This window comes from Nycticebus coucang, chromosome 8 (assembly GCF_027406575.1).
Source record: "Nycticebus coucang isolate mNycCou1 chromosome 8, mNycCou1.pri, whole genome shotgun sequence".
Classification (NCBI taxonomy): Eukaryota; Metazoa; Chordata; class Mammalia; order Primates; family Lorisidae; genus Nycticebus; species Nycticebus coucang.
The window spans coordinates 126,561,672-126,573,925 of NC_069787.1; the positions used below are offsets into that span (position 1 = coordinate 126,561,672).

At 45.3% G+C, this 12,254-nt stretch overlaps 2 pseudogenes; one reads left to right on the forward strand and one right to left on the reverse strand.

Moving 5' to 3' along the window:
* Positions 1–5,382: 5,382 nt before the first annotated feature.
* LOC128591436 (40S ribosomal protein S8-like) lies at positions 5,383–7,581 on the reverse strand (annotated as a pseudogene).
* Positions 7,582–9,507: 1,926 nt separating this feature from the next.
* Positions 9,508–10,279, forward strand: LOC128591437 (transmembrane protein 126A-like; annotated as a pseudogene).
* Positions 10,280–12,254: the final 1,975 nt, after the last annotated feature.

The window sequence follows — 12,254 nt, forward strand, 5'->3', positions numbered from 1 at the left end:
ACGCTAAGACAAGAGGATCACTTGAGTCCAAGAGTTTGAGGTTGCTGTGAGCTGTGACACCACGGCACTCTCCCCAGAGTGACAGAGTGAGACTCTATTTCAAAAAATAAAAAATAGCTTCCGTCTTCTAAAAACCACAACATACAGGAGGCAGCACTTACCCATAAAACATCACCAAAATACCCCTAAGGAACTTGTCCATTTTTCTGGAATTACAATATCCTTTTGTCTTCTGGGGCAAAAAAACAGGCAATATTTAATTTTTAAAATCAAAACGAGTTAAAATAGTGCTGAGGGGAGGGGTATCTTACCGTCACGGTAGGGCCCTAGAGCTGACTGGAGCGGCAGGGATACATCACAGAAGCCCTGCAGTGGCTGTCTGAGGTGGTTTCCTGCGCAGGTGCGTGATTCCCTGGGGGGTCTGGTGCAGGCGGAGGAACTGGGACTCTATAGCTAAATTGACTTTCCCGGAATATCTTCTTCACACACCCCTCACCCCCCCAAGGACCTGAGGCAGGGAGATAAAGTCCAGCTGGAAGGAAGGCAGGAGATGAGCCATCCTCCCCCTACAATTTGGCAACATTTGTCACCAGTAGAAGTCTGAAGTCTAATGTCTTTCTTTTTTCCTGAGCTCAAGCAGTCCCCTACCCATCCCCGGGCCTCCCAGAGTGCTAGGATTACAGGCGTGAGCCAGATGGACCATTAGAAGTCTAGAGTCTAGCGTTAGTACGGGTCGCCCTAACAAACCTGACTGATCGGGGCTTAAACGAAGGTGAAGGTGCGGTGGAAGCTGGGCTTGCAGGCGGGCTCCTGTGTGCTTGCTGGTGTGCAGGCTTCCCGGGAGTTTCTGTCCCGAGCTCTCTGCCCATGCCAATTGCTACAAAAGTGCCCTGGGGCCCCCTCTGGCTCCAGTCCTGTCTAGGATGGTCAGTACCCTCTTGCTGAGCGAGGGGGATCCCAAGCCTGGTTCCCTAGCCCTCCGCATAGCGGCAGAGCTGGAAGAGCAGCCCTGCCAGCCTGTGGGTCTCAGAGAGCAGGTGAGCACATCCCTGGGAGACACAGGGTGAGGCAGGACCAAGCGGCTGGACCTAATGTCCCCATGGACAGGCAAGCTGTGCCCCTTGGCTACCTTCCACCCCGGGCTCTGCTCTTGCGCTCACCCAGGGTGGGCCGGGGTCTCCCTGCTGCCGCCTCCCCCCCATCCTTCCTCCTCCCCTAGTCTCCCTGCTGCCGCCTCCCCCCCCATCCTTCCTCCTCCCCTATTCTTCTGGAGAATGGCTCTTAGGCCACGGTTCATGGTTAACCTGTGTCATGGCTGCAAAGTGGCTTAGAAGACCGTTAGCTCTCGGTGGCTTATTCCTCAGGAAAAAATAATTACAATGATGGTAGCATGCTAAACAAAAGTGTCACAATTAAAATCTAATAAAGGTCCTGTAGCGTTTCTCTGGGAGGGGTAGTGTGTGGGGATATAGGTGACCAGTTAGGAAATGTGGCCATGTGGGTCCTGTGATCCCGGCTCCTTAGGAGGCTGATGCTAAGGAAATCACTTAAGGCCAGGGCTTCCAAGTTACAGTGAGCTATTGTCTGTCTTTAATGATGATATGGGCGGTGCCTGTGGCTCAGCGAGTAGGGCGTTGGCCCCATATACGGAAAGTGGCAGGTTCGAACCCGGCCCCTGGCCAAACTGCAACAACAAAAAGAAATAGCCGGGCGTTGTGGCAGACACCTATAGTCCCGGCTACTCGGGAGGCTGAGGCAAGAGAATTGGCTAAGCCCAAGAGCTGAAGGTTGCTGTGAGCTGTGATGCCACAGCACTCTACTGAGGGCAACAAAGTGAGACTGTCTTAAAAAAAGAAAAGAAAGAAAGGGAAAAAATGATGATAGGCTGGGCACAATGGCTTATGCCTATAATCACAGCACTCTGGGAGGCCAAGGAGGGAGGAAGGGAGGATCACCTGAGCTCAGGAGTTGGAGACCAGACTGAGCAAGAGGGAGACCCCTATCTCTACTAAAAACAGAAAAACTAGCAGAGCCTTGTGGGGGCGGGGGGGGGGGCATCTGTGGTCCCAGCTACTGGAGAAGCTGAGGCAAGATCACTTGAGCCCAGAGTCTGAGGTTACTGTGAGCTGTGATGCCGGGGCACTCTACCCAGGGCGACGGAGTGAGACATAAAATGATGGTGGTGACGACGATGATGCTGATGGCTTTTCTACTTCCCAGTGCTGACAGGAACCTTTTGGCTGCAGTAAATATGGCTCTTCCATTTGCCGTTGCCTATTTTTGTCTTCCCGAGACGCCTATCCCCACACCCACTTTTAATGTCTAGGACTTGTTTCGACTTGAGAAATTCATAAACTCGTGCTGAGTCCCTCACTTTCAGGGTCTCGGTTTCTCTCTTGGGTCTCTCTGGCCTCAGTCTGTCTCGCGCTGTTGTGGCTTCTCGTTTGCCTAAAGCACAGCAACTCCCTGCCCTCACATGTGCAGTCACCCATCAGCTGCTCCCGGCGGCATGGATCTCCTGCCTCTTCAGAGAACCTACCACGCCGTGGACGCTCCGTCAGTGTGATGCAATCACAGGGACAGTAGCCTCTTCCCAAGCACAGGGGACGTAGCTAGTAATGCAGCTCCTGTTTTCAGCAGTCCTGTGTAGGTAGATGTTTTAGGCACAAGTCGAATGGAACAGTCCTAGGTCCTGTGCTCTGGGCCAGTCTCGTTGAGGTGGCGTACACACAGAGCGAGATGACAAAACAAGGAACAGTACTTCCCTAGACGGAAATGCTTTTGTTTGACTAATCATTATCGGTAACTTCTGCAAGCCCCTTTCTTCTCCTTTATTTATAAGATCCAAATGTCCAGTCTTTTTCTGAGCCTGCCTCCTATTTTGCAACCCACCCTGGCTTCCAATCTCACCACTTCGTGTCTGGACCTCTGCAGTAGCCTCTTAGAGTAAGTCTGATCCATCCCGAACACCAGTGCTCTCCAGGTGTGCCAACATTGGGGAGCTTCCAGTTTGAAGCTCTCCTGTAATTTTGCAACTTGCCTTCCTCCCTTAGGAGAGTCCCTGCCTGATGCCTGTCCTTCCTGGTTGAATGCAAGGCCTTCTTGCTTGGGCCCCACTTTTTCTGGCCAACTTCAGATCTCCTGGCACAGGAGCACCACTGTCTGACCTTTGGTTACAAAATGAACCTAAAACCAGGTGCTCTCTTTCTTTCTAGTGTCAAGTTACTTAAATGCCATGAAGTTTTCAGGGTGCTGCCGAGCTGATGCAGCTAAGAACCCATATAGCTCCCCTGCCACAAAATGAAGGGATTACCAGGGAACCAAACCAAATGTCATTGCAAAGTTTGTTGGCTTTCCATTCTCCTTCTGGTGGGAAAGCTTAAGTTTTCTTGTCTATAAATCTTTTCCCCTGAAAATATGTTGTTGTTTGCCTTTGGAGGCTGGTAGAAGGCTGCTTTACCTTCTAGAGAGGTGATTCTATTTCCAACAGGTGGTGCCTCTGTTATTACCTGGTTAGTGGCTTTTAAAGAATGAAACATAATATTTTATTTTGTATTAAAACTTATAAAATGTATTTCTTTTTCCAAGTTTGGATTGCCCTAGCCCCAACGTGGGGACTTCAAAGAACTCTCGCTCAGATAAGGGTTTAATTCATATTGAAAAATGACCAAATACAATTTTAGAAAATAACCAATTAATAGCAAGATCAATTATAGTCATTTTCCTATTGTATTTCAGCAAATGAATGAAAGGGAAGGACATTCATCTTTCAACTTGAAAGACGATTCAATTCTGAAGTTTTACAATTACCTAGCAAAGTCAGTGACTTTAAAGTTTGGTAATAAAACTGTACTTTATGAAACTGAGGATGTATCTGGGTTGGTGATTAGGCCATTTTTTAGACTAATCCCATAACCTAATACAGCATTCCCTGTGAGCCTAGGAGCTGGAGGTACAGGGAGCTATGATCACACCACTGCTCTCCAGCCTAGAATGAGACTCTGTCTCAAAGGAAAAAAAAAAAAATCAAGGAAATTGCATTTTAGCTGGCATATGGGTGTGGCAAAATTTTGACAGTGGTAGGCAAATAATTTAAGTTTGAGAATTACTTGGCTCAGAAGACACGTTGAAATGCAAGCTAAAACCTCAAACTCCTATTTGAACTTTTATTTATTTATTTATTTTGAGATAGTCTCACTCTTTCGCCCTGGGCAGAGCGCTGAGACATCATCACTGCTCACAGCAATCTCAAATTCTTGGGCTCAAGCTATCCTCCTGCCTCAGCCTCCCAAATAGCTGGGACTACTAGCTAGGCACCTACCTACCAGGATGACCAACTAATTTTTCTATTTTTAGTAGAGACCGGGGTCTTGATCTTGCTCAGGCTGGTCTCAAACACCTGAGCTCAAATAATCTACCCCCCTTGATCTCCTAGAGTGCTAAGATTACAGGTATGAACCACTGCACTCTGCCCTATTTGAACTTTAGAGAGATTGCCAAGACCCTAGAGAAGTAATTTTCAACCAGTATGCCTTAAGAGGATCTTAGGTGTGCCACAAAAATGTTTAAAGATCGTTAATTATTTTCGGAAGTTCAAAACAGTAAGTATATTCTTTCTTTTAAGGTTTTATTGATCAAATTTAATTTAATTATGTGACACATAATTTAAATGTGTAACAGAAGCTTAACTATAGGTTCAGGTCTGCCATGAGATAAAAATGGTTGAAAAACACTGGCCTAGACCCTTGCATGTTCCCACAAATTGATTTCTTTAATTCAAATTTCATGCCACTCTTTCTAATTGATCCATCTTGCACTTTGACAGGTATCTGGGCGCAAGATGACTGGATTTGATCCCTTTCAACAATCAGCAGTAGTGGTTACTGTCAGCAGCAAAACCTGAAGGAGTCTGAGCGCATGTTTCCTTCTTTCCATCTGCTGGGATACTGACTTCCCCTGGTCGCCCCCACCGATGTCCATCCCATATCCACACAGCTAGCTCGATTTTCCTGGGGACACACCCAACTCAGAAAGATTAAGGATTTCCAAGATTTATGGGTTAAATGACAATGTGGTATCTAAATCAAGATTTACTTTTGCCTGAGTATTTTTATAAAGTTCATTGAGATACCAAGTCACACTCCTTCAGTATTTCACTGTGGTGCTTTTTAAAAAATGGCCAGGACTCACCCTTAACAGTCGCTTGAAGATATTCTTTAAAAGTTAATTCACAATCCAAGACAGAAATTTTGAGATGGCCCTGAGAACTTGAGTTTCTCCCTGTGCAACTTTCATTGGGACAGAAGTTTTCAGAGCAGGGAGCACGCTGCCATGCACCAGGACACCACTAGATGGCGCAAGCCATCCCTTGAAGCCCATTCTTCAATCCAGAAAGTTGTCAGAGGGAACCTGTGAAATGGGAAAGGGTTCAAGTACCCGTTAGATGCACATTAATAAATTACTGACTGCAGATGAGCTCAAGTGTTGGGGTCTTAGGGGAAAGGTGAGAATTACTCCTATAACTTCTCTTCCCCGTCTAGTGTCACCTTTAGTATTTGCAACGCCTGGAGGATCCTTAACTGAAACAGTAAGCAGTGAGCATTGCTACCCCAATTGTGAAAGTAGCACTTAAGCCCAGTAGTTTCAGGCCAATTTGGGCAGCATAGTAAGGCTCCCATCTCTAAAATGAAATTTGCTGTTTGAGACCGAGTCTCCCATGTTGCCCAGGCTATAGTACTGTGGTGTCATAGCTCACAGCAACCTCAGACTCTTGGGCTCAAGTGATCCTCTTGCCTCAGCCTCCCAATTAGCTAGGACTGCAGGCATCCACAATAAAGTCTGGATGATTTTTCTTTTTCTTTCTTCTCTCTCTCTTTCTTTCACTCTTTTTAGTAGACACAGGGCCTCACTCTTGCTCAGGCTGGTCTTGAACTCCTGAGCTCAAGCAATCCACTCACTTTGACCTCCCAGAGTGCTAGCATTATAGGCGTGAGCCACTACACCTGGCTCCTAAAATAAATTTTTTTTTTAAAGGAAAGTAGGAAACTAGCTGGATGATGGGGTCAATGTTTTGCACTGACAGGCATGTGCCTTTCTGTGTGATACAGGAGGTAGGAAAAACCAAATCAAAGCAATTCTCCCTGCTCTCAGTTGCTATGTGCCATTCCATTTCCCACACTCAACACAATACTTCATTGACTAAATGTAGGGGTTGGTTTTCCCCACACACCAAGCAAGCAAGCAATTTCCTAGCGGATTCCAATTGTATGTTCTCTAATTCAATCATTTTGACACTGTCTACATGGAGATCCCACAAGACTGTCTCTCACTTCTATGCCAATTGCAAATTCGAGCCTCTAGAACTTTTGACCTATTGGCTATATACCAGGGTTCCCATAACCTCTCTCTGGGTTCCATTAATTTGCTAGAGCAGCTCACAGAACTCAAATACATATACCATTCACTATTAAAGAATATGAAGATGTGGCATTATATAAGGCTTAGTCTGCAAGGGTCCCAGACACAGGAGCTTCTGTCCTGATGGAGTTGGGGTGCACCATCCCTTTGGGGCCTGTTTTTATGTTCACCAGCTAGAACCTCTGGGAATCCAGTCCTTTGGAGTTTTGTAAGAGAGTCTCATTTTGTTGCTCTCGGTAGAGTGTCCTGGCGTCATAGTTCACAGCAACCTCCAACTCTTGAGCTCAAGCGACTCTCTTGCCTCGGCCTCCCAAGTAACTGGGACTACAGGTGCCTGCCACGATACCAGCTTTTTTTTTTTTTTTTTTGGAATAATGAACGTTTATTACATGAACTAAGACAGGAAAGAGGGAGGCTTCTGGCCTGTAGCAGTCGGTATGGTGCCAGCCATGTGCATGAAGGCTGGTGGGTTCAAACCCAGGGCCAGCTAAAAAAATGACAACGGCAACCAAAAAAATAAAATAAAATAGATAGGAGAGAGGAAGAATTATTTGCCTTCCGGGCCTTGATTTTCCTCAGATAGAACTCCAGCTCTTTGCCTTCTAGCACATAGCCATCTGCTCGGCCACACTGGCCTGGTCCTGATGCAAGGCACACAAGAAGCTTGCATGGAACTGCTCCTGCAGAAGACTGCTTATTTTGGCGTTTTTTTTCCTTTCACCATATTTCTTCTGATTTTTTTTGAACTTTTTTTGTTTAAAATCTCTTCTTCTGGAGTCAGGTTGGCTCCTTCCTTGCGTTCCAGGGGCAGTGCATAGTGGGCCTCATACCACTGTCAGTGTGGTGTGCTGTCAGTAAGCACGATGCAGTTCTTCACCAAGGGCTTGGTAGGAACCAGCTCATTATTGGATGCATTGTAGGCAACATCAATGATCCTTGTTTTCCTAGTACAACACTCTGAGCCCCAAGAGAAGTTCCCCACGTCCAGCCTCAGGGCACAGTATTTCTTATTACCTCCCTGAACACGGACTGTATGTATTTGGCGGGGGCCAATCTTAGTGTTAGCTGCGGGCATCCCAACTCACACTTCTGCTTCTCGTGGCAGGGCTTTCTCTTGCCCCCGGGCTTGCGGCGCTTGTGCCAGTTGTCCGGAGAGATGCCCATCGCTCGGCGCTGGCTAGAAAGAGCAACACCCAGCTATTTATTAGAGATGGGGTCTTGCTCTTGCTGAGGCTGGTCTTGAACTCCCAAGCTCAAGCAATCCACCTGCTTTGGTCTCCCAGAGTGCTGGGATTACAGGCGTGAGCCACTGCTCAGAATTTTTATGGCAGCTTCAATTTGTAGGGATGACTGATTATATCATCAGCCATTGGTGATCAACTCAATTTTCAACCCCTCTGCCTTCCCTGGAGGTTCAGACTGAGGCTATAAACCCTAACCCTCTAATCTGACTTTGATTTTTCCTGTAACCAGCTCCCATTCTTAAACTATCAAAGCCCTCCCATGCCCTCACTCCGCCCCATCCTCACTCATCTCCTTAGTATGTAGAATCCTGTTATTACTCCGAGATCCCAGGGACTTTAGAAGCTGCATGGCAGCAAAAGATGATGAAATCCAAATATACTAGTCTCCCAGTTACTGGCACCCATAGGGATTGGTAGAGTCCAGAAAAATGTAGTTTCTGGCTGCTTGAGAGTTACTATTAAAAACAGGCTTAACTGCTTCCATGCTTCATAGAGCACCACGCCATACCACAAACTCTGTCTTGACTGGATATTGAGATACATTAATTAAAAGAAAATTAAGACAAACTTCACTTACTGTAACACAGTTTTACTGTATTATAAAACAGCTTTGTAAATGCAGTGTACAATTTTAGTTAAATGGTAGTGGATACACTTTTCAACTTCACTACCATAATTTTTTAACTTCAGGTAACACACCAACATGTAAAACTGGTACAGAAACCCTGAGGGAGTGGCAGAATTGAGGCATGACGCCTGGGCTCACAAATGGCTCAGGACACCAAGTTTTTTATTTATTTTTATTTTTTCGGAGACAGAGTCTCACTCTTTGGGCTTGGGCAGGGTCCTCTGGCTCATCACAGCTCACAGGAACCTCAAACTTGTGGGCTCAGGAGCTGCTCCTCCTACCTCAGCCTCCTGAGCAGCTGGCACATTGACACCTGCCACAATGCCCAGCTGGTTTTTCTATTTTTAGTAGAGACAGGGTTTCACTCTTGCTCAGACTGGTCTCAAACCCCTGAGCTCTCGTGTTCCTCCTGCCTCGGCCTCCCAGGGTGTTAGGATTATAGGCGTGAATGACCACGCCCCACCAGTGCACTAATTTTAAACTCTGATTTTTTTTTTTTTCTGCCAGGTGCATGCTGGTCACTTGAGTGCTGGGTGCAGGAGAGTTTACTGCATATATTTCACAATATCACATCTTCCCTGTGTAGGACACTTGCTAGGAGATCAACAGATATCACCAATCCATGACTTTCTGTGGATATGGCTTTTCCCCCAAATGCAAGGGAACATCATGATAAAGACAAGACTTGGGACTTCTCTCCCTTCTCTTCAGTGACCACCGAGATGGTGTCTGCGTGGCACTAACACTTGATATACAGGTGGGCAAAGGCAAAGCTATGTATTTTTCTGTTTGAGCCACCTGAATTATTTTTGTTCTGATTTTATTGCAAACTAATTTGTACTGTCTTGTAAAGACTCTCATCACTTGAATTATCACTGTGAACATTATACGCTAACAGTTGTTCCTTATACAAAAAAGTATCCTTCAGTTCAACATTGTTTGGAAAGCAGTGATTTGGAGGGGCACTTAAACATGTTTTAACAGTGGTTAAAATAACTCACGGTGCACTTTTTTAACTAAGGAGAATATATTTTCATTGTAAATGGCTGTGAGTAATTGAAGTCCTCAGGGAGCAACTGAATTCCTCACCTGCGTTTAGATGGAGCGAAGACTACAATCCCCTTTTAGATACTCAGTTGACTCCTCCGGCTGGGAAGCGGAAGAAAGCATGGACCAAAATCGCTGTTGCCAACTTGGAGTTGGGAAGCAGAGATACCGATGACGGCTAGGAGAAGACAGAGGAGGCTGTCAACCAAAGATGGCTGCGCCCAGGAGAGTTGGACAAAGATTGCAGTGAACCCCGGGCGTAGCTGAGGAAAATCGGAGGTGGCCGTGGCTCCTGAGAGGAGACCATAAAGCTCAAGATAGAAAATCATAAAACAGATGATACTAAGGAAAACGAAACACATTTCATTACCATAATGGGAAAAATTAACCAGCTTCCAGAAACAGAAAGGAATTTACTTGAACATGGATCAGTATATATTGGACTTAATGCTGCTCTTTGTGGCCTAATATCAAACAGTCTTTTTCGACGCATGTTGAATGTGACAAAAGCTCGTATTGCCGCTGGCTTACCCATGGCAGTGCTTCCGTTTCTGACAACAGATATAGCTTACAGAAGTTTGTAACTTTACCTTTGACGACAGGTGAACTAAACTGTGAAACCTGTACCGTAACCCGGAGTGGACTGACTCATCTTGTTTTTGGTGGTCTGTATCCTATTTTTTTGGCTATACCAGTGAATGCTGGACTTGTAGCCAGGTATCAGTCAGCTGTGCTACCAGAAAAAGGAAACATCTTAACATACTGGATTAGAATTTTTAAGCCTATCTTTAAAAAGATGTTATTTCCCATTTTGCTCCAGACTCTGTTTACAGCATACCTTGGATCTAGACAATATAAACTACTTATAAAGTCCCTTCAATTACCTGAACCTGGCCTAGAAATTCACTAAGTTTAAGCAAATGTGTACACATACAAAAATAAAATGGCAAAGAAAAAAAAAGACAGAGGAGGTTACCATGTGCAAGTTTAAGACACTTAAGAAGTGGTGGCAAGAGGATGACAGCCCTGCCTCGGCCCAGAATTAAGTACATGAAAGGTTATCCCTGCTGAAGTCCTGGAACACAGACAGAGGTCTGAAAGGGGGCAAAAGGTTTTACCAGTTGTTTCTTTTAAAATTCCCATGCTTTAGGGGAATTAAAACCTGCATTCCTGCCTCGGGCCAATAATCAAAGCGGTAGGAAAATGTTCTTTGGTGTTTGTTTCCTAGATCTTAAACCACAGGAGATGGCTCAACAGAACTGTCTGGACAAAGATCATGAGACAGACACCACAAACTATAGTTGAATAGCCCAAAGCCAAGACACGAGAACTGGTCACACAGACCTGAGCCTGACCACCGAAAATGCCCCCTTTTCAAAACCCTGTATTTCTGCTGAAGGGCAGGGTGGCAGTCCTTTGGGACATCAGTCTGCTGACTTCTCCTCATTTGCCAGCAAATTAATAAACTTCTCTTTCCTTTTCCTGAAACCATTTACCCTCATTCTTCATTCTCACTCATTCGACCTCAGGGATCAGTATTCCAACTTTCTGTGATACTCCAGGATGTCCTGGAAGGTGAGTGGGAAATTATCCTTAATTCCTTATTTGCTTGGAATCAAACAGTGTTGTCGGGGCCTGGGACTGGCCAAGTCTCCGGCCCGGGGCCGAACTCATTGTCCGGTCACAGACCACTGTGCTACCTTGCTCAGGCAATTCACCTTAGTGGAAGAGAGAGAGAGAGAGAGAGAGAAACAGTCTTAGTAGGAGAGCAAATCTTAGCCGTCTTCGTAAAAGGGTGCCAAGCAAGCGCCCTCCGAGCAGGAGGAACAAAAGAGTTAGAGTGAGCGGGTCCATGAGAGAATGAGAATTCGGACTAACAGCTCCTGCAGCTATTTATAGAGGTGATCCGAGGCTATTTGCACCCCAGGTGGAGACTGCCAAGCACTGACCCTCCTGCTCTCGGGTTAAGGAGAGCCGAATCCCTTCCCCATGCCCTTATCACCAAGGTGTTACCAAGCTGTCCTATCACAGGTGTTTCTTATAGAGTGTTCAAAGCTTAACTGTCGCTTCTTCCCTTGAATCATCTAGTCTCCTACGCAGTGTAAATGTACAATACAGAATGTGTTTCTTGGGGTTTTTTTATTTTTAATGATTCAAGGAGTTATTACAAAGCATATCACTAATTGCATTAGCAAAAGATAAATGTAAAAGTACTCCACAATTCTGCAACCATCAATTTCTTTTCTTTTCCTTCTTTCTTTTTTTTTTTTTTTTTTTGAGACAGTCTAATTCTATGCCCTGGGTAGAATGCTGTGGTCATTATAACTCACAGCAACCTCAAACTCCTGGACTCGAGGGATCCTCTTACCTCAGCGTCCTGAGAGGCTGAGACTATAGGCACCCACCACACCACCTGGATATTTTTAGAGATGTCTTGCTCTTGCTTAGGCTGAATCTCCTGAGCTCAAGTGATCCTCCTGCCTCAGCTTTCCAGAGTGCTAGGATTACAGGTGTGAGCCACCGCGCCTGGCCTGCTACTGTCAATTTTAAAAATGTTTGTTCTAATAGTTGAAAGGTCCAACATTGTATTTATTCTATTTTGTGGGAAGGGGGACATGGCTACACATTTTATTTTATTTAATTATTTTAATTTTATATTGTTATAAGTATATGTGTATAATTATTGTATATCTTTCTATGGTATATGTGATGTTTGGATAGTCTTGCCAGTGAGTGAAGTTGTACAGAACATCATTTGTATTACCACAGTTTACAGAGTATCACACACCCAAAGGAACATTGGTAGACAAAGCCATAACCAGAAACATACAAGGTCTGACAATTTCAGAAACTCACCCTAGAAAAAGTGCTACATACACCTACAAAGCAATTTTAGAACTCTTTTTCTGGACTGGCCA